Consider the following 22273-nt stretch of genomic DNA (forward strand, 5'->3'; position numbering starts at 1 on the left):
GGCACAGGAGTGCCCAAACCGCAAGCAAGAAAAGAAGGCTCAGGCTCATCTGGCGCAAGCCGATGATGAGGATGATGCCACTATCCTGATGGCGACGTTCTGTGCACTGCACGACGTCGAAGCCGAGGAGAGGGAAGAGGCGACGACGGTGGAAGGACCTGGGAAGGCCCTGAAGACCGTCAACCTCGATGAACCACATGCCCAAGTCCACCTCGGACGTGTGGGCGCCGACCAAGAGCAGCGGTGATATCTGGACTCTGGTGCCAGTAACCACATGACGGGCTCCAAGGAATCCTTCTCCGAGCTCGATGACGATGTTACCGGTACGGTGAAGTTTGGTGACGGCTCAAGGGTGGCTATCCAATGGCGCGGCACCATCATCTTCAGGTGCCAGAACGGGGAGCACCGCACACTAACGGATGTATATTATATCCTACAGCTGCGTTTCAGCATCATCAGCATTGGTCAGCTGAATAAGCGTGTTAGCGAGGTACTGATCAAGGACGGGGTCCTTAGGATTAGGAACCGGGAGCAGCGACTTCTTGCCAAGGTGAAGACGTCCCTGAACTGATTGTACCTGCTCGACCAGAATGTAGAGCAACCGGTGTGTCTGACGGCAAGGCACTCCGAGGAACCGTGGATGTGGCATGCCCGGTTCGGACATCTCAGCTTCGACACGCTTGGTCGGCTAGAGAAGATGGTCCGAGGGCTATCCCACATCAAGCACGGAGGCGAGCTGTGTGACAGCTGCCTGGCCGGGAAGTAGAGGAGGCTACCTTTCCTAAAGGCGGCCAAGTATCGCGCGAAGGACGCTCTCGAGCTCGTTCACGGTGACCTCTGTGGGCCGATCATGCCTGCTACAAACGGTGGTCGGCGGTACTTCCTACTGCTCGTGGATTATTTCAGTCGCTACATGTGGCTGCAACTCCTGACGAGCAAGGACGAAATGGTGGTGGCGATCAAGAAGTTCAAGATGCGCGCGGAGGCCGAGAGCGGCAAGATGCTCCGCGTGCTGAGGACTGATCGCGGCGGCGAATTCACTTCGGTGGAGTTCGTTGTGTACTGCGTGGATTAGGGTGTGGGGCAACACCACACCGCGCCATACTCACCACAACAGAATGGCATGGTGGAGAGGCGGAACCATATGGTGGTCGGCATGGCCCGTTCCATGATGAAGGCCAAAGGCGTGCCGGCAAGGTTCTAAGGTGAGGCAGTGACCATGGCAGTGTTCATCCTCAACCGATCTTTGACCAAAGCCCTGATGGGCAAGACGCCGTTCGAAGCTTGGTATGGGCGCAAGCTGAGTGTGTCCTTCCTCCAGACATTCGGCTTCATCGGCCACGTTAGGAAGACAAAGCCGAACCTCACCAAGTTGGAGGACAGGAGCACACCTATGGTGTTCCTAGGCTATGTAGAGGGTACCAAGGCGTACCGGCTCTATGACCCACGCGGGGACAATGTGCTTGTCTCGCGCGATGTTGTGTTCGACGAGGAGGCGGCTTGGGACTGGTGCAGTCCGAGCACGGGGGAAGCTAGCAGCTTCACCAACACCTTCGTCGTCGAGCACTTGGTCATCCACGGTGGTGGAGACGCTGGGGAAGAGGTGCCGAGCACTCCGAAAGGAGTGCTGAGCAGTTCTGGAGGGATGCCGAGCATGCCAGGAGTGGTGTCGGGAGGTTCTGCAGTGGTGGCGACCACTCTAGGATGGGTGCCGAGCACTCCCGTGGCGGAGCCAAGACATCTTACAGTGGTGTCGACCACTCCAAGACTGAGGCAGGCACCCCTACAGTGTGGCCGAACACTGTAGGAGTTATGACGAGAAGTCCAGAAGTAGTGCCAAGCACTAAACCTGGGGTGCCGAGCACTCCGGTAGAACAGGGTACTCCATCAATGCCGATCGAGTTGGCCTCACCTCCAAGTGACATCGATAAGTTCGTGGATGCCTTCCACGAAGATGAGGAGGTGCGGTTCCACAGGCTGGACGACATCGTCTGCGGCAAAGGTCCCTCAGGCTTGGTGAGTAGGCTGCTCAATGATGCAGAGCTGCTACTCGTCAGTGCTGAGGAACCACCCACGTTCGCGCTGACCGAGCACGATGGAAACTGGCGATGGGCGATGCTGGAGGAGATGAAGGCGATCGAGGAAAACGAGACTTGGCAGCTCGTTGATCCACCTCAGGATGCCGTCTGATCAGCCTAAAGTGGGTATACAAGGTCAAGCAGGACGAGCTCGATGCCATTGTCAAGCACAAGGCGCGCCTCGTTGCCCGAGGCTTTGTTCAGCGCGAGTGCATAGACTTCGAGGAGGTCTTTGCGCCAGTAGCGCGCATGGGTCGGTCCGATTGCTAATAGCCTTGGCAGCAGCAAAAGACTAGCGCGTCCATCACTTGGATGGTAAATTGGCCTTCCTCAACGGCGAGCTGGCGGAGACGGTCTTCGTCAGGCAACCTCTAGGTTTAGCCGTCAAGGGAGAGGAGCACAGGGTGCTCCAACTGCGCAAGGCGCTCTACGGGCTGCGGTAGGCCCCCCCGGGCATGGAACGCCAAGCTTGATGCCACGGTGGGCGAGCTTGGGTTTCAATGGTGTGCAACCGAGCACGCGCTCTACACGCGGCGACAGGGGAAGGAGGAGTTCATCGTCGGCGTGTATGTGGATGACTTAATCGTCACCGGCGTGCGCACGGAGGACATCAACAGCTTCAAGCGCGAGATGGCGGCTCATTTTCGAATGAGCGATCTCGGCGCACTCTCTTACTACCTTGGCATCGAGGTGAGATAGGGGAAGGAGGAACTCATGCTCGGTCAGAGCGCGTATGCCTCCAAGCTGTTGGAGAGGAGCGGCATGGCTGAGTGCAAGCCATGCGTGACTCCGATGGAGGAGCGGTTGAAGCTGACAAAGGCTAGCACCGCGGCGAAGGTGGATGCGACACTCTACCGAAGCATCGTCGGCGGTCTGCGCTACCTAGTCCACACAAGGCCGGACATTGCGTTCGCCGTAGGCTACGTTAGTCGCTTTATGAAGAATCCCAGAGAGGATCACTGGGCTACGGGGAAGCGGCTACTGCGCTACATTAAGGGAACGGTAGATCATAGGATCATCTTCCCAAAAACCGGCGGGAGTAGGCTGCAGCTCACTGTGCTCAGTGATGCAGACATGGCGGGGGACATCGACGGGCGACGGAGCACCTCTGGCGTGCTCGTCTTCCTCGAGTCAGCCCCAATTTCATGGCTGTCGCTGAAGCAGAAGGTGGTGGCGCTATCTACATACGAGGTAGAGTACGTAGCAGCGGCCACAGCGGCGTGCCAAGTTGTGTGGCTACGCCGGCTGCTGGGCGAGCTGACCGGCGTGGAAGCTCACCCACCAGCACTGATGGTGGACAACCAGCCTGCCATCGCCCTCGTGAAGAATCCAGTTCTGCACGACCGGAGTAAACACATCGACGTGAAGTTCCACTTTCTCAGTGACTGTGTCGATGGAGGGTACATCGTCATCGAGTTCGTCGAAACTGGTCGGCAACTCGCGGACGTCCTCACCAAGCCGCTCGGACGTCTTCGACTCATGGAGCTGAAGGAGATGATCGGTATGGATGGGGTACAAGGGTTAGCAGTAGGATTAGGGAAAGATTATTAGATAATATACTGCTACCTTATGTGAACACAGTAAGGGGAAGGCGGCGCCGAAAAGGCCCCCTGCTGTGATACTGTAGCCGCTGCAGGTGCAGGCACCGAACTGCTCACCTGCAGCACTGTAGGCACATGCATAGGCCGGCACGGAGTCAGTCCTGTATGTTATCTAGTCACTGGTGCAGCAGGGCAGCTGTACTGGGACTAGATGGATAGAGTTGTATAAATAGACTACCACGGCAACTCAGTAAAGAGAGTTCAGATTTGCTATCTCCCAGACAGGACTTCGACCAACGTTGATGTCTTGTACTGTGTGTGCATGCTATGCTTTTCCTTCCTCTTTAAGCTCTAGCCATAGTGTGTGGGGACAGACAACACTGGTCGACACGGCTAGTGGGTGTTCGATAATACTAACAGATGCTCAATAAAATCAGTGAGTGGTTCACTCACCTGAGCAAATGATCCTATAGGCCATCAGCGAGTTCCTGACTTCCAGGACTTGGCCTTGTCTTCTGGGTTTAGCCGCAGCGTCACCGCGTCAGCATCTAATCACTGTCCGGCTGCCGTAGCCACCGTAGACAGACGAAGCAGCAGCAATGCAGGTTGTTCACGTCAGCAACCGGCCGGTGTCTTCGTACAGGTCCCGGCCGAGGCAATGGGACCTGCTGCTTGTCGCCATCCTTGAGTGCGACCCTAACTTTGTCTTCGTCTTCCTCTGGCTCCCGTCAATTCAACGGCTTCCCAGCTAGCTTCGTTGTCATGGGCACGCCCGGACCAAACGTGATGACACTTGACAACCTCCTCTTGATCACAAAGTCCCAAGCCGCGTTGGGACCGTCAGTGCCTGCAACGCGTCACGGATATCAGTTTCTGCCACCTTTCACTGAAACTGGCCGGCAGAAACAAGAGAACCGATTGATCGAACCGAAAAGAAAGAATGGGAGTTGCATTGAACCATGGTGTCTTCACTGCACGAGATCTTACTATTACTAATTAGAGACTCCACATTAATTCTCACCAGACACGCTAAGAAAAAGATAAATGCTAGAAATTCTCATGTTAATTAGAAATATCCAACCATCAAATCTAAAAACTAGCCTGTCATAACCATTGGATCTCATTTTGTTATTCAAGAAATTACCCACCTCTAGCATTATAGATAAAAAGCGCAAAATCTTATTGTTCCGCACAAAAAAATTCAGCCCCACGTACCCATGCAAGTTCTGGTCAGTTATTACAAAAAATATTAGCCACGTTCATTGAACGTTAAAAAAGTACTCATATCACATGGGCCCACCAACTACGTTCACTAGATTAATTAATTATTTTTTTTGGCGAACGGCACTAGAATAATTAATTAATTATTAATGGTGGTACACATCACGTTCATTAATCTATTAACTCCAAAATTCGATGGACGGTTAATCTATTAACAAAATATCAGAGGCAATCTATGAACACCAAGAAACAACTTATACGTCTGTCAGAGTGCATTTATATATAAAAACAAATAAAAGAGGAGACAATTTTTGACAAACATGAAGAAATAGTTATCCATCTGTTCGTCTTTCATCCTTCTTCTTTCATCGAACCTCCACGTTTATTCTCCCCAGACACATAGAAAAATAAATTCAGAAATTCTTGCAATAAACAGAAATATTTGGCAATTAATTTGGTAGACTCATATTGTCATCACTAATATTAGTCATTGGATCTATTCTCTTTAAAAATTTACCTACCTCTACCATTATGAAAAATACATAAAGTTATTTCTAATTTTTGCATCTAACTACCAACTTATGTAAAAGATAATTTAAAAAATGCAAAATTATATATAAATTACCCACCTCTATTGTTATAAAATAGAATTTAAACTAACTCTCTAAATTTGCATATAAATTACTTACATATGCCATCATATAATATATTTTAAAATAACCCACATCTTTGTATCTAAATAAATGACCCGTTTACACCATTATAAAATATAATTTAATATAATCCATAATATCTTTTATAAATTATCCACCTCCACAGTTATGAAGTATAATGTAAAGGAACCCTAAGTTTACATTCAAATTACCCATATCTACCATTATCAAAGATAATATGAAGCAACACATTTTAATTTGTATCTAAGTTATCCACTAAACCCTTATAAAAAAATAATCAAAGGCATCTCTTAAATATAATCCCTCAGTCCCCTAGAAAGATGCAATTTTCACTTTTTGAGAAGTCATAGAGTTTTAACTTCTACCAGATCTAAAAGTACTAAAATTTATTATTAATTGAGTGTCATTAAATTGATCAAGAAATATATGTTCATAGTATACTTAGCTGAAGTCATGACTACTAATAGTATTTTTTCATAGTATACTTATTTGAAGCCATAAATGTCAATAGTATTTCTATAGACTTAGTCAAACTTAAGAAAGTTCGACTCAATACAAACACATAATTGCATTAATTTTGGATAGAGCTAGGACATATAAATACTAATATTTGCTTAAAAAAATATAAATACTAATATAAAATATTACAAAAAATAATTCAATGATAATTACAACTATCAATTCAAAAGTAAATGAGATAGCTATCTTCCACCACATAGACAAGTAAACATGTATACATTAGGATAAATATTTATTTTAATAGCTGATCAGACGCGAAAAATATTCCTTAACAAACAACATAGCAATGCCATTGACAATTCACTTTAAGTTATATTAATACTCTGTGATAATAAATTTTGTATGTTCTTCTTTTAAATAAGTTTGTAAATTGACTAAAACGTTCTGGCATATCAATATTATTAATTTAATTTTAAGCTCTCTATTATAAAACAATAGTACTGTAAATATAATTATGAGATATAACAAATTCAACATATTGATTGTCATGGTGCAAGATTATTTGTACCATGGTAAGAAATTTCTTAATAGGGTAGCCTACGACCTATAATCTTTTTTTAATAAGAAGTATTCAAATAAAAGATACAATGAGCAGTAGAGTTTCAATCCAACATAAGGATAGAAAATGCAACAACTAAATTAAAAATCAAAGGTTCATGATGTCACAAAAAGGGATGCAACTAGAGCTTATATAATATAAGCTTAGGTTTAAGTAAATCCGTATCACGCTAGAAAATGGATAAAACCTAGAAATTTCTCTTCTAACTACAGGTAGCTAACGAAGCCTCCACCTAAATTCTCATAGGACTCGCTAGAAAAAAAGAAATATCCTAGAAATCTCACAAAAAACTGAAACATCTGGTTATCAATTCGGTAGACTAATCACCATTCATAATAATAGGCATTGGATCTATTTTCTAAATAATTTACCTCATCTATGATTTTGTAAAAATAATATAAAGTAATCCATGAATCTTTATTCAAACTACCCATCTATGCAATTAAGAAACATGATCAAAAGTAAACCTAAAATTTACATCTAATTACCTACCTACTATTATGATAGATAATTTATATAACCCCTTAAATTTGCATCTAAATTACCACTTCAGTCATTATGTAAAGAAAGATAAAATATCCTATCAAACCTATATCTTAATTATCAAGGTCTTCTACTACAAAAAAGTATAAAAAAATTTAAAGCATATATATAACTTTACACTTCCAACTTCTATTAATATTAATATGTTAAATTTACATTAAAGTAAACATCGATATTTTATCATCATGCAGATCAAGTCCAAATGCATGCAAAAGCGATAAATATATATATGTCAAGTTATAGCATTCATGAAAAATATATTCTTAACGGCTCATATATTAATGATCTTAACAAATTATTTAAATTTATATTAATTAAAATGACATACAATATATATAAGTTGTTAATGTAGATTTGTATATTTTAACTTAATGTTTGAAATTCACATGTTGGTACTACAACCATTACTACACATATAATTCCTTAACTCTTGAGAAGCGGCAGATGTTAGTACAGACCACATGTGGCTATATCTTATTGGCATGTTAGATTCCTTTCGAGTAAATAATCATTATAAAGATTAAATGTTGATATCCTCTTTAGTTTAACTCTACTGCTGATCTTAGCAACGTGGTGTAGACTTGAAATGACTGTTTTAAAAAGGACAAAATGAGACTTAATAAAAGATATAACAAGAATAAAAGTTTCAGCTTAACCCTAGGATAAAAAATCCATAGCAATCAATAAGATTGAAATTTAGAAGTTAAAACTTAGGTTGATGACATCATAAGATAAAAGCTGCAACAAGAGTGACCACTATTTAAGCTAAGAAAAATCTATTGATATGGATGAAAAAATATTAGTGATAGATAGTTTTTATAATTGGATATGAAATACAAAGTATCTATTATGCCTATTGTGTTAGAAAATGAACAAAGACAACACATAGAACTTAGTACAAATAATGTTTATTAGTTGAAGATATTAACCTCTATGATTCTACCCCGTGCAAGAGCACGGGTTGATGGACTAGTGAAACATAAAAGCAGGCCATGATGGTGGCAGTGTTGGCGACCATAAGCTCGGATCCAGGTCTCTGTTCAGATGAATCTGCTGTCGTGGCACGAGCTTGCCATTTTCCTCTGAAACGACTCACAGGTCGCGAGTCGCGACATGTCAGTCCTCATCCTCCACAATTGGCGGCTACATTCTCACTCACATAGTCACAGGTTGGGATGGTTATTTGGAAGGTTTAGACGACTGGAGCCAGGTGTGTGGTCGAGTCTGGTTGATAAATTATCTGTCTAATTAATTAACTAGTAATAGTGTAATACGCAACTCCAGTTATCATTCACTTTTGACGACTGCCGCCGTTGGGTTGGGTAACAGAGTGACAGGTACACCCATCCGTCTTCAAGATGCTAAGCTCTTGTTGATAAAGCGCACTGCACTCTGCACTACAACTGGCTTCTGTTGAGACAACTGTGTGTCTGTCAGGGACAGATCTTGAAGCTGCTACAAGAGTCTTACATGGAATTCGTCTAATAAAAATTCCGCAAAATCTTTTGCCGCCTTTTGAAAAAAAATCTTACATGGAATTTTCTCTTTGGTTCAAAGTCTTGCATAAACAATTCATGTTCTGCAGTTCATGCTACAGTTGAGGTTTCTGTCGGAACTCTCTATGATGTGCGCAAAACAATGCGGGTCCTTGGGTCTGGGAAACAGCCAAATGTACTTACTTGTTGTCAGTGCCAGCGTGTCGTGCTTAAAATGTCTCAGCATACTTGTTAAGGGTCTTGCTACGGTACATCCGAATAACTGTGATCCGTCGATCTGAGTAGCAATTGTCACACATTACCTCCTAAGAGGTAATAGGATATATAAGGAAAATATCTTTGTATTATATATCTAATATGCATGCATGATCTAACTTTCCTAACATGAACTCAAGTTTTTAATAACATGGACATGGACACACACATGTGTAGCGGTGGGACACACAGTTCACACATGTGCAGCCGTACGTATTTTATTTTATTGTATATATAACACAACGATTTATAATATGTGACCCAACATGATTTTGTAAATTTATTTGATTTGTTGGAACGTGACAAATGGACGGGAAATTTAAATTCGTTTCATTTTCAACATGAAAAAATAAAAGCATATTCAATTCATAGTGTGATTGTATTGTAACATTTTTTTTGTTGTAACGTGACCATGGCCAATTAATTAAGAAACATAAAATAGCATGTCTTGGAAAGTTGATTTTTTTTTTTAACTACGAAACTATCTTGCATGATGGCCTTCCCTGAAGTTGTAGCCGTTCGTTCCAACCAAAAGGAAACAAATTGCATGTACACATGCAGATAAAAGGAATCAATATGTTATTTTTTTTCTTTTTACTAATTATTTTATATTTTATTTCTCCTAATATTCAAGGGCTTGGATTTTTTTGAACTCTTACCTCTTGCGAGGTAAGAGTTGTACCGTAGCAAAGCCCACTTGTTAATACTTGCCGCATGATGAAATTATTTCAATATAATAATCGTAGTTGTCTACCTATATTTAATTTAAAAGCAAATTCAGGTTTCAGTAATGATCTGAAATGGCACAAGCGTGTGTGGCCGAGTCTGGTAGATAAATCACCTCTCTGGCTAATGGCACCAAACAAGCTCTAGTTATTACTATTCACTTTGACTGCTGGGAGCTGGGCAACACGTACATTGATTCGTCTTTGCTATTCATAATGGAATTGCACACTGCTCTCGTTACTCTTAGCTTCTGTTTTGCGATGTGTACATGTGCGTCAGACACAAATTGAAGCTGCTTAAAGTGTCTCCACAATACCTGAATAATTTTTTTTAGTTGAATCAATTGGATTGGGGAAATGTAGGCATCACTTCTGTTTCGCTGAAAATGTTGCAAAAAATTCAGTTGAAGAAACGCCAAACAAAATGAATGAATTTACAGTCGCAATTCAATTATCCATGAAACATCCTGGTCTTCCATCGTGCTATCACGGTCGCTGTGGGTACCATATCCAACTGGAACTTATGTAACACATTTGCATACTAAATTCAAGTGCAACCGGTCATCGCAAACAGCTCATAATCAAACATATATCTTGTTTCCCTCCACCTTCTCAAATTCAGCAATATAACATTATGCTCATTAGTTTAGTAGAACATTAATGTCTATCTCACCACATAGACTTGATTATATGGATTTCAATCTGAGATGCCCGTTATATAAGTACACAAGGGCAAGTTCCATGGCATTTGCATGAACCGGTAGTTTAAGGCATGCATTAGAAGTGTTGTCAGCATACATCTTTCCTTCATAATTGGTGACTTAATTACAACTTAATAATTTTCAGGATCAAAACGATCCCTAGTAATAGTTCACAACATTCGTGTTCATTGTTCATGCATATCATCCTTTATGCACAAACAATTCGCTATGAGTTTTTTCTCACAAGGATAGATCCCATCATTAGTAACTTACACCCGGGTCGATGGGACATGCTTTTTGTCAAGGGCGTTGGTGCCCAAGGTAGGAGGGCCTTGACTCCTTAGTTTGTAGCCAAGGCCGGTAATGGCGCCAGGAGGTTGCCTTGGTCGACCTATGGCGAGGGGGATGAGATTAAGATGAAGGGGATGAGATTAAGAGAGAGAATAGGGAGATTAGGAATAGGTTTTTTCTTGCTTGATTCATTTTCAACCGAGTGCTGGATATATATAGGAGGCTGGCTCCTTGATTCTAGCCCTGCATTAACTTCTAGCCTTAACTCTAATCTCTCAACCACTCCTTAATTGCTAAATTACTCAGCCGCCTAAGCCTCCTCGGGCTCCTGTTGCCCATGCGCGCACCCAGGCGGCTGCTTCCCATGCATGTCTCCAGGCGGCTGTCGGCCCCACATGACATCTTTCCCTCCCTCAAGGAGCAGCTCGTCCACGAGCTAGAATGCTTGAGAGCGGTCGAGGAAGGTGCCGACATCTCCCGAGGTGTCAGAGGTTTCAACCCATGTCGGAAGTTTCGTGCATCGAAAGTTCCATGAGGCATCAAAACTTTCGACAGACCTTAAAAGAAGACCCACAGAGCCTAGCTAATTTGAACGTATATGTTTTGATGGTCTAAGTAGTTTTGGAGTGCCAATTGAGAGATCCAAATTTACATAAGCTCTTGGAGTTCCTCTAACACTAGTCACGGGCTGTACGCTTGGCCAGACCAAGCTGATGCGGCAATGCCACGCCCAAGGTCTTTTAGTTATACACAAATTCCATTACCTTCTCAAAACATAGAAGCATGCTTTCATGAGCAGTTAGCAAAGCTTCTGGCGATCGATCAATCACGCAGTTGCCTCTGGAATTCGGAGGAACCGAAGGCCATAGACAGTGCCGGTCATAGGATTCTAAGGGCCCTCTTTGGCGATCTCGTCACAACGGCCCCTCTTGACCATATATAAAATTTTATAATATATAGGCGCTAATTTTACTTGTAAAATGAAAGCAAATTCAATAATATTTTTTTAATTTAACATGTCTGATAATTATCGAGAAACAATGTAGATTAAGCAATATATTTATAGATGTATGATAATTATCGAGGAACAATATAGATTAAAAAAGCAATATATTTGTTTTCTTTTCTCACCCATGATAAATGTTTTTTAGGTAACATTCTAAAATTCTAACACCTAAATTAAAAGAAAATACGACTATATGGGTACAAAATAATAGAAGTCTGGAATACTATACAAATAATTAATTTGGATTAAAAATAAAAAGAAAAAAATACCTTGGGCCTAAACAACTGATCGGTGATCGCAATTCATAAGAAGCTAAAAATCAAGATGTCGTCGTCGTGGAGCCCTGCCTGGTCGCCGTCCTCGTGCACCGTGTCCGTGTCTCCGGTAGTCTAGCTCTTCGCGGCGGCGCGGCTCGCCAGCTCCGCGTGTGTAAGGCGCACGTCGCGAACTCACGATTCGAGTGTGCTGTGTGCAGCGTGACTCCTCGCCTCCTCTCTACCGAGGGCCGTGGGGAAAGGAAACTAGAAAAGAAATGTCAACGTTGTCTTTTTGGACCACCTGACCAGTTCTATGTCTCCCTCCTAATTAGTTTGCTAATGTCTAATGGTCTATAGGACCTGAGGATTTATATAACTAAGCTTAGGCTCTTCCTCCGCTTGGGTCCTCGGCCGTCGCACCTCGTGCCCTACCCCTGGGGCCGGCACTGGCCATAGACACCGTCCTCCTCCAACACGGCCTCTCCGACAACCCGGGCCTGCCCATCACCGAGCAGCATCAGCTGGCACCGGCTCCGGTAGAAGCAGCAGCATGTCATGCTCCGTGGCAAGCCGGCTTACCGAAACCAAGTTCACCATCACCCCCTCCACTAGGTAGACGTTGGGTATGCTGAGAAGCCGTCCATTTGTATGGTGCCGATGCCGATGATGGGCATGCGAGACCCGTCCGGCAGTGTGGCGAAACGGGCTGTAGCTCGGGGGAGATGACGGAGGTTGTGTAGGAGCCCTGCATCGCCGACCACATGCATACTGGCACCAGAGTCCAGAAGAAAGCGAATAAGGGGACGCCTGCTTGGATGAAGCAGGGCCGTACCGCTCTGTCCGGCAGATGCTGAAGAATTGCAGGCAGCTACTAGCTGTGCAAGATAGCTTGGTATCCTCTCCGAAAATGTGGAATTCTTACGTTGAGAACTGAAAACATATCAACAACTGCATGAAACACATATACAAATGAAATCAACAGAGCTTTAATATTGCTAAAATACGCCTCCTCCTAAATGTTTTAAGTACTAATGGAATGACTTGAGAAATCATAAACACCCATTGATGTATTTACAAATGTCAAATTATCTTCGACAATGATAGCCATGGGATCATTTATGTTGTCAAAAAAAAAATACCGGCATTTATGATCATTAAAATAGTAAAAAAAAAATCTAAAATACCCAACAACTACAACATTATAAGCCGAAAGAAATGATTAATCTTCATCACAATTACCCACATATACCACTATGAGACATAATAAAATGCAAACCATAAATGGGCATCTAGATTACCAACCTCCAGTGTATTAAAAAAAATCATGATGTAATACATGTCTAAAATTTTCCAATTATATAGAATATCGGAAAAGATTAGCTCAATCAAAATTGAGTAACCCCAAAAGTTCCGTCTAGATTACACATGTCATCTACTATTAATAGGAGCATAATTTAGCGCATAAATCTAAATTATTGAAACATGTTATTATCAAAATGCATGTATCCCAAAAACACCTAAATACATGAATCTAACTCTTATGTTCTTTTAATATAGAAAAAAATTAACTCATGAATGACGATGCAAACATGAATGAATAAGCAATGCAAATGGAAAATATGAATACGATGCAAAAAAACATATAAAGTAGCTTGTAACTTAAGTCCTTTAGAAGGCGACAAAGATGAGGCCATATGTATCTGTGTATTTAACTAGGCGCAAAATACAGTAGCAACACTAAGTACTAAGTGTCGGTGTTTCGAACAAACACCGGCTAGTAAATTTATAATTATGCGCGTTAGGCCCGGATGGTGCGCTAAAGGACACAAAGTTTATACTGGTTCGGGCTGAATGTCCCTACGTCCAGTCTGTTGCTGCTCGTGTTATTAGCACCGAAAACGGTTCGTAGTAGGGGTACAAACGGTTGAGAGAGGGACTGGTCCCAGATCTCTGATGGAAGGGTCGAAAGGGTGCCAAGAGCCTGGTGGCGGCTTGGCCGTGTGCGTGATGTGGAACTGAATTCTCTATGAGTTCGTTTATATGTGAGTTGTCCGTCACAAGTCGGTCCTCCTCTGTGGGGAGCCCTGCCCTCCCTTTTATAGACAAGGGGGGAGCAGGGGTTACAGATAGGAGAAAGAGGAAAATACCAAGAGTATAGAAGGCCCTTCGAAGGATCCGGGTTTCCCTTTTTTCCGCGCCTGCCCAGCATAACATGGCAGACTGTGTCAGGGGTGGCGTGTTTGTTGATCTTCGTAGGCCATGCCCTGGCCTCATTTAACAAGTGGGCGCGTCCCGTCCCGCTCCCGCGGGTGGCGTGTCGGACAGGGTTGGCGATCTCCGACCCCGTGGGGAGCGGATGGCGCGGTGACTGCTCGTTTGCCACTGTAGAGGATGGGAGTCCCTCCTTGGAACGTAGTGGTTGTCGTATGTCCGTGTTGGGTTCTTCGCCTGGAGGCTGAAGGCGGCGCCTACAACTCTGTAGGGCGAAGAGCACGCGCTTGCAACACTATTTAGGCTCTGCCACGCCTGGAAGGGTCTAAGCGCCCGTCCTGTCATGCCCTGACGGTACTTTCCTGCAGGGGCACAGGACATGGTCCTCGATGCCGTAGTTGACCCGAACGTCTTGTCTTACCCTGTGCCTATCATCATGAGGGAGCGGGGTGTGGTTGTCAGGCGAGGCGGAGCCAGCCTTTGGACATCGGGAGAGGCGAGGTCTGCCCTCGGACGTCGGGTGAGGTGGAGCCTAGCTTTTATCTGTTGGGTGAGGTGGAGCCCAGCCCTCAGGGGTCGGAGAAGGCAGAGCCCAGCCCTCGGGGGTCGGACGAGGCGGAGCCCAGCCCTCGAGGGTCGGGCGAGGCAGAGTCTATACCTCGGGGGTCGGGCGAGGCGGAGTCTATACCTCAGGGGTCGGGTGAGGCGGAGTCTAGCCCTCAGCCCTCGGGCGAGGCAGAGTCTATTCATCGGGGGTCGGGCAAGGCGGAGTCTAGCCCTTAGCCCCCGGGCGAGGCAGAGCCGAGCTCTCATACCTTGGGCGAGGCGGAGCCATCCTCCAGCTGTCGGGTGAGGCGGAGCTGGCCCAAGGGTGTCGGGCGAGGCGGAACCAAACTCACGTTGTTCGGGCAAGAAGCGCAGCAGTGCTCTTATCCGTTCGGGAGTTTTTAACGTTCGATGGTTATTAGTTCCACCTCCTTGGGTACCTCGGTATTAGGTCCCCGACAGTAGCCCCTGAGCCCCTGGGTGATTCGGACAGAATCGCCCTGGGGGGGTGTTTTGATTTCGTTGGAATCGATCCGCCAGAGGGTGCGCGCGAGTGCACCCGGTGGGTGTAGCCCCCGAGCCCCTGGGTGATTCGAGTAGAATCGCCCGGGGGGTGTTTCGATTTTGTTGGAGTCAATCCGCCAGAGGGTGTGAGCGAGCGCACCCGGTGGGTGTAGCCCCCGAGCCCCTGTGTGATTTGAGTAGAATCGCCCGGGGGGTAGTATCAGGCCCTCCGTGGGTAAGGCCGTAAGACTTGGTTTTTGTCAACTGGATATTTTTAAGGGAATCTTGGTATCCCGTTCGCGGGGATCTCATTCAGGGCCGGCCTGGCTAGGGCTCGACTACGGATCGAGGCCCTGGTGATACTCGTATCTTTGAGTCCTGGTCGTTTTGTGGGCCCATCCTTCGGCGGGACAGTCCTTGGGCTCTGGGGCCCTAGGTGGGCCGGAGAGAAAGAGCTTTGTGACCCGTGTTCCCTTGGTGGGAAAAGGGTCCTGGTCCACCTGGGGAAGGCCGTCCCCAAGGTGCTGGTGGAGGGGGGTGGCTCCGACGCCGTGCCCCGTGGGCTGATGGAGGGGGGCGGCTCCGATGCCGCACCCCGTGAGCTGATGGAGGGGGCGGCTCAGGCGCCGCGCCCCATGAGCCAATGGAGGGGAGCGGCCCTGTCGCCGCACCCTCGGAGACAAGGGAGACGAGCCCCCTTGCCTCGGAGCAGGGGGCAGGCTCGAAACGGTCCCGCCAATACGAGTTGGAGCAGGGATCCGGGGGTTGGTCCCCGAAACATACCCGCCGCCCGAAAGCTTCATAGTATGTCACGGATTCCCCTCGTTTTCCCTTTATTTCTCTGTTCTGGCCTTACGCCTTTTTCCCTTTTTGCAGATTCTTGCGACGGGGCCACCCTCTGGGGCTGGCGCCCAAGAAGAGTCTTGCCATTTAGGAGGGACGGATGACACTACCTGACGTCGTGCCTATTTTGGGCAGGAGCGGCGCTAACGTTGCTGCCTCGTTGGCCAGTCCGGCGGCGCCCGTGGTGGTGCTCATGCCCTCGGTGGTTTCCGAGCAGGTGGCCACGACCGCGCCAAGCCAGGAGCGGCCGGACGTAGTCGTGGTGGTGTTCGAGGGGGTGGTGCAATCCATGCCGCCGGCGGCCCAAGTGACGGCGCCCGACACGGGCCGGGCGAAGTCAGATGCAGCCGTGGTGGCGTCCAAGGGAGTAGCGCAATCCGCGCCACCGGAGGCCCAGATGGAGGTGGCCGCGACCGCAACAAGCCCGGCGGGGTCGGACACTGCCATGGCGGCATCCGAGGGGGCGGCGTAATCCGCGCCACCGGCGGTCCAGGCCACGGCGCCCGGGCAGGCTGGATGGAGGAGGACGCGGCCGGAGGTTCTCTGGGTGTTGTGACGGTGGTGGAGAGGACCCGCAGAAGGTCGTCCCCGGCCCTGTTGTCGGGGGGCAGCCACTCCCCCGCGCGGGGCGAGCCGCCACTCTAGTGGATGGCCGCTTAGGACCTAGTGTCGGTTCTTTTCTCGCTTGGTGATGCTTCCGAGAGCATGGAGCGGGGGAATCTTGACATCGGGTTCTCGACTGTGATGGATGCCTTGAGCTAGGCCAGTGGTGCCCTGCGCGAGATCCTCATCCCTTCTGGCCAGGTACCCGCTTAATCTTCCCTCTTCATGTGTTTTTGTGTTTTCGTATTACTAACACCGGTCTTCTTTTCAGTGTATCGTTGCTCGTAGCCGGAATAAATCCCGGTTCCTCCGTGAGCAAAAGGCGGAGTGGGACCGCCTCACTGAGGAGGCCCGGCCGCAAGGAGACATGGGCGCGTAGCTTGCTGCCGCCCAGCAGCGGGAGGCCGATGCGCGTCGGGACACGGAGGAGTTCCACGGGATGTTCGAGGACCTATCGGCGAGGGTGATGGTGGACGAGGAGGTGACTGCCAGGCTTCAAAAGGAGCAGGACGAGCTGCTATAGAAGGATGCCGCAGCCAGCGAGCGGGCCGGCAAGCTCCTAACGGAGCTGGAGACGGAGCGGGACCTCAAGCTAAAGACTGAGGAGAGGTCCGCGGCGTTGCAGCAGAGGGTGGACTGGGACGCCGAGGTGATCGCCCGGTTGCGTGAGGAGCGGGACGAGCTACGCCGGACCAAGGAAAGACTTCGCTCGGAGCGCGGTACAGCCCGTGAGGATTGCGACCGGGCCAGCCGGGAGCGTGACGAGGCGCGTCGGGTGGCTGACTCCCTCCGGGCGAATCTTGGAGTTGTGGTGAACCGAAGGTTGGACGCCGAGAGCGTCACTGCCAGGCTGGAGAAGGAGCTTGCCGAAGTGCGAGGGATCCTTCAGACCGAGAGTGATGAGCATGACCTTCTGCAAGTCGCTGTTGGGGTGGTCATCGATGCCCTGAGGATGACGCAGCCGGCGGAAACCAGCTCACTCGCGGTTCGTGCCGCGGCTATTACGGTGCGGGTGGGCCAACTTGAGGAGGACGCCTTTTGCACCGGGATCACCCAAGCCTTCGTTGTCGCCTGATCCCATTATGATCAGGAGATCAACCTAGAGGTGATGAGCCAAGGCTTTGCTCCTATCTATAAAGACGCTGAGCTGGACGAGATGGAGAAGGCGGTGACTCCCCTTGCGCGGAACCTAGCGGACAGGCTGAAAGAAGAGGTTCTCCCTTCGCGGAAGTAGTTAGTTGAATTAGTTTGATAAACATTTATTCGTAATATGTGAACAAGTGTCGGTACTTTCGTGTCCTGGGAACAGTTTCGTGGATTCGTTTCGTAATCTTGTTTTGTTTCATTTGTTTGATCTTACCTTCTTCCCTTTTTGCGATGAAAAAAGATTTACGCGATCGACCCTTTCGTTTGTTAAGACCATAGGGCCCGAGGTGTTTACGGGAAATTTTGATTGTGCTGGTGAGCAAAATTACCATAGCCGTCTGGGCATGGGCATTTTGTGGTCTTACCGATCTGTTCCCCCGAACCTTGCCGTTAGTCTTGATGCGAGGAAGAGGCCTGATGTAATGACCTTTTTCGAAAAAAGAGAGGAGGTACCCGTACCTTTATCAGCCCCCAAGTGAGATCCGACTCCCAGCGGTTGCTGGGGTCGGATGTTACTGGAGACTGGAGCGAGGGAGACGAACTTACGTTTGTGACCGTGAGTTTGGTTTTACCGCTGGCTCGGCCTTCCTAAGCCCCCACGCGTGGTGGGGATTTGGTCGAGGGCCGGCCTGTTTCGTAACGTTCGTCCTGTCCGCAACTCTTCACAATTTGGAGGGATTGGGGCGGTGTCATTTTCCTCGATGGCTTGAATGACGTGCCTGATGAGCTCGCTAACGGAGGTGTTCGGGCGGGATCCTATCCTGTTGCTTTGCGACAGCGTCGGCAAAGCCCTCGGGTGGCATTCCGTTGCTCCTTGCCCCGCCTTCCAACAGATTCCTCCTCGATGGGGTTTCTATGGGCTCGGCTAGGGGCTGGTTCAAACTAAAAGGTTGAGATGACCGTATCCGCCTCAATGTGGGTTGGGCAAAAGCCGCTGAGGCTCATCTGCATTTTTCTCCTCTGGCTCTTGTTCGACGCGAGGCGGCCTTGAACCTTTTCTGGGTCAGCCTTCGAACCTCGGCCTTTCGATCTTGGATCGAGCGGCTCAAGCCCCTGAGCCCTGTTAGGGTCTGATAGGGGTCGGCTGTGTTTCGCGTATTACCCCGTCCTCGGTTTTCACAACCGGAGGGGCTGAGTTGACGACACTTGCCTCGACGGCTCGAGTGCTGCGCTCAATAAGCTCGCTAACGGGTACGTTCATGTGGAATCCGGGTCCATCATTTGCTGACGGGGTCGGCAGAGCCCTCAGGTGGCACTCCACTACTTCTTAACCCGCCTCTCGGCAGATGCCCGAGCCGTTCGATAGGCTTAGGTGGCCCGCTGGCCTCTCCTCGGTGGAGACTCTGTGGGTTTGGCTCGGGGTTAGAATCGAACAAGAAAAGGTCGAGACGCCCCTGTTCGCTTCTGAGCGGGGTCGGGCAGGGTCGCTGGGGCTCGTCTCAGTTATTTCTCCCTGGCTCTGTTTGACGCGAGGCGGCCTCGAGCCCTTTGCAGGCCGGCCTTCTAACCTCTGTCATTTGTCGTTTCGTATCGAACGAGGCGACTGTCACTTCGTGACGCGACACGAAGCGTTCGGGATGCAGCAACTGCATGAGTTTAATGTATGATTTAATTTGAAATGGAAGCAAGATTACCTTGGTGATATGAGCGATGGGAAGCTCCTACCAGACGTGTCCATGCGGGGTTCGGGCCCTGATGTTTGCGATGAGGTTGGAGTAACCTACATAAGAATTGCTATTCTTTGTTTTTGTCTCTCGGCGGTGATTCGAGCCGTTTGACTGATTTAGTCGACCCGACAGCTTCCCCTCGAAGGAGGTCCTACAGGGGGACTCCTCCAAACCCTTCTTGGGAAGACAGGAGCCGAGGCTTGCGGTGTGGGGGACTATGAGTTCGATTTATGCTGGTGAACAAAAAACACCGTAGCCATCGAGGCGTAGGGTCTGGCGGTTCGTCCAGTTGTATTCAGAGTTTTATACCCACGCATCGCACTTCCGGTTTTTAAATGTAAGGAGGTGTCAGGCGAAGAGGGTGTTTAAATGAATAGACACCCTCGACAGCCCCCGAGCAATGTCCGTGCCCTTGCTGTTGCTGGGGTCGGTAGCTCGGTGAAGAAATTACCACCTAGAGTAAGTAAACAGAGGTACTTATCTTTTCAGCGGTCGTCCGTTCGTTGTTTTACCTAGGCCGCCTGATCGGCCCAGGAGGCCCGCTGGGCTCTCCCTGGATGGAGGTTCCGTCGTTGGGTCGTTCAACGATCCTGCCTGGGGAAGCGGAGAGTTGCCTGCATGCGGACCTACCCTGGTTCTCATGCCCAGGACGCTTTAGTGGTGGGCCATGCCGAGGCAATGTCCTGCTTGACCAGGCGACGTCTTGTCGACTAGAGCGCGTCCCGCCGGTTCTGTCATGTCCCCTCAGCTTTCTGTCAGCATTGATTTCGCATTTGTATTGAATAGGGGAAGGCAGAGAGTTTTTCGTCCCAACCTTTTGCCTTTCCTCAGCTGCTGAGCCCCTTCTTTAAATAGGGGGGAGGGGAGTTCTCGCCCCACTTCCTTGCCAGCCTCTATGCCGCCACTTCTTCCCCTTCCTTTCCACCGAATGCAGCGGTTCCTAAGTAGGAGAGGGTAATGACAGGGAGAGAAGAACTCACAGATCTGCTCGTGAATCCAGGGCGTGACGTCGAGCTAGAGGTCATCCAACGTAGATGAGAAGGTGCGGGTCGCCTTTGCCGAGAAGGGGTCGCTGCCATCGAAGGAGGAGGCGCACTGGAGGGTGTCGAGCGTCGTTGGCCTCGCCGTCGTCTGTTGCGGCCTTCCTTCAGCGGCAGCCGCCCCCCATTCAGACGCCGTTGTCGGGGTTGCGGCTGATGACGATGGTGTAGTCCCCGGATGCCCCGGCGGAGGGGCACCACAGTCGGTGACGTGGTGCCCGATGTTGCAGATGACGGTGCCTTCGAGGATCCTGTAGAGCAGCGGTACGTCGCCGATGGAGAGCCACAGTAGATGAACTGGCCCGTGTACATGCCGGGATGTTGCCAATGGAGAGCGTGGCGCGGCGGCCACAGTAGTACTTGTAGTAAAGCTAGGCAGAGACTGTAATTGAATAAGTTTGTGGGGGAGCCCCCGAGTGAACAGTCCTTTGGATTCTAAGAGTATATTAGTCCTTTTTGTGATGAAATCACTTTGTAAGCGGTGAATTTGTGCAAAAAAATGAACAAATTTTCATCTTTTGTTATGGCAAATAGCTTTTCAGCTTCCTCTTTTTGTAGAAGAGGTTTCGGTGCCCTCCGACCCTTCCCATGGCTCAAGTAGTAAAAACTAGGAGTGCAGGCGAATTAATTCTGATCACGCTAGTGAGCAAAGAGGTCGTAGCCGCTAGGGCATGTGTCTCCCGTAGTCCTACTAGTTGTACTCAGAATTTGTTCCCGAAATCTTAGTTCTTAGGAATTGTTATGAGAAGAACGGAAAACTTAGAAAATGTTTGCGAAGATAACACAGGAAGTGTTTGCAAGATAAACGTACTTGTATCATTTGTATCAGCCCCCGAGTGAGATCTGACCCCTCGCAATTTGCAGGGGTCGGATGTCACTAAAGATCAGGGATTTGTAAAGATAAAAACTGATAAGGAAGAGTATGCGTTTATTTAAGGGAAAAAACAACGCAGTTTTTCGATGTTCCAGGCGTTGGTGAAGACCTTGCCACCTATGGTCTTCAACTTGTAGGCACCTAGACGGAGTACTTCCGCGATGACGTACGACCCTTCCCATGGTGGGGAGAGCTTGTGGCGGTCCTTGTTGCTTTGTACGAGGCAGAGAACAAGGTCCCCGACGTTGAAGGCTCGGTCCCGCACCCGTCGGCTGTGGTACCGCCGTAGCGCTTGCTGGTACTTGGCCGAACGAAGGAGGGAGATGTTGCGGGCTTCGTCTAGTTGGTCCATGGTGGCTTGGTGGGATGCCTCTGCTCCCTGTTCGTCGTATGCTCTGATTCTTGGCGCTCCGTAGTCGAGGTCCGTCGGGAGGATGGCCTCGACGCCGTAGACCATGAAGAAAGGTGTGTAGCTGGTGGCCCGGCTGGGAGTTGTTCTCAGGCTCCAGAGTACTGTGGGGAGCTCGGCAACCCAGCGTGCGCTGAACTTGTTCAACCGGTTGAAGATCCTAGGCTTGAGGCCCTGTAGGAGCATGCCGTTTGCGCGCTCGACCTGCCCGTTCGTCCGGGGTTGCGCGATGGCCGCCCAATCGATCCGGATGTGTTGTTCATCGCAGAATCGAATGAATTTCCTACTGGTGAACTGCGTGCCATTGTCTGTGATGATGGAGTTTGGTACTCCAAAACGATGGATGATGTCGAGGAAGAACAACACAGCCTGCTCGGATTTGATTGTGGAGATCGGTCGAGCTTCGATCCATTTTGTAAACTTGTCTATGGTGACCAGTAGGTGGGTGAAGCCCCTGGGTGCCTTTTTGAATGGCCCAACCAGGTCGAGCCCCCAGACCGCGAAGGGCCACGTGATGGGAATCATCTAGAGTGCCTGGGCCGGGAGGTGAGTTTGCCGAGCGTA

Source organism: Miscanthus floridulus, chromosome 10 (genome assembly GCF_019320115.1).
Source record: "Miscanthus floridulus cultivar M001 chromosome 10, ASM1932011v1, whole genome shotgun sequence".
NCBI classification, from domain to species: domain Eukaryota; kingdom Viridiplantae; phylum Streptophyta; class Magnoliopsida; order Poales; family Poaceae; genus Miscanthus; species Miscanthus floridulus.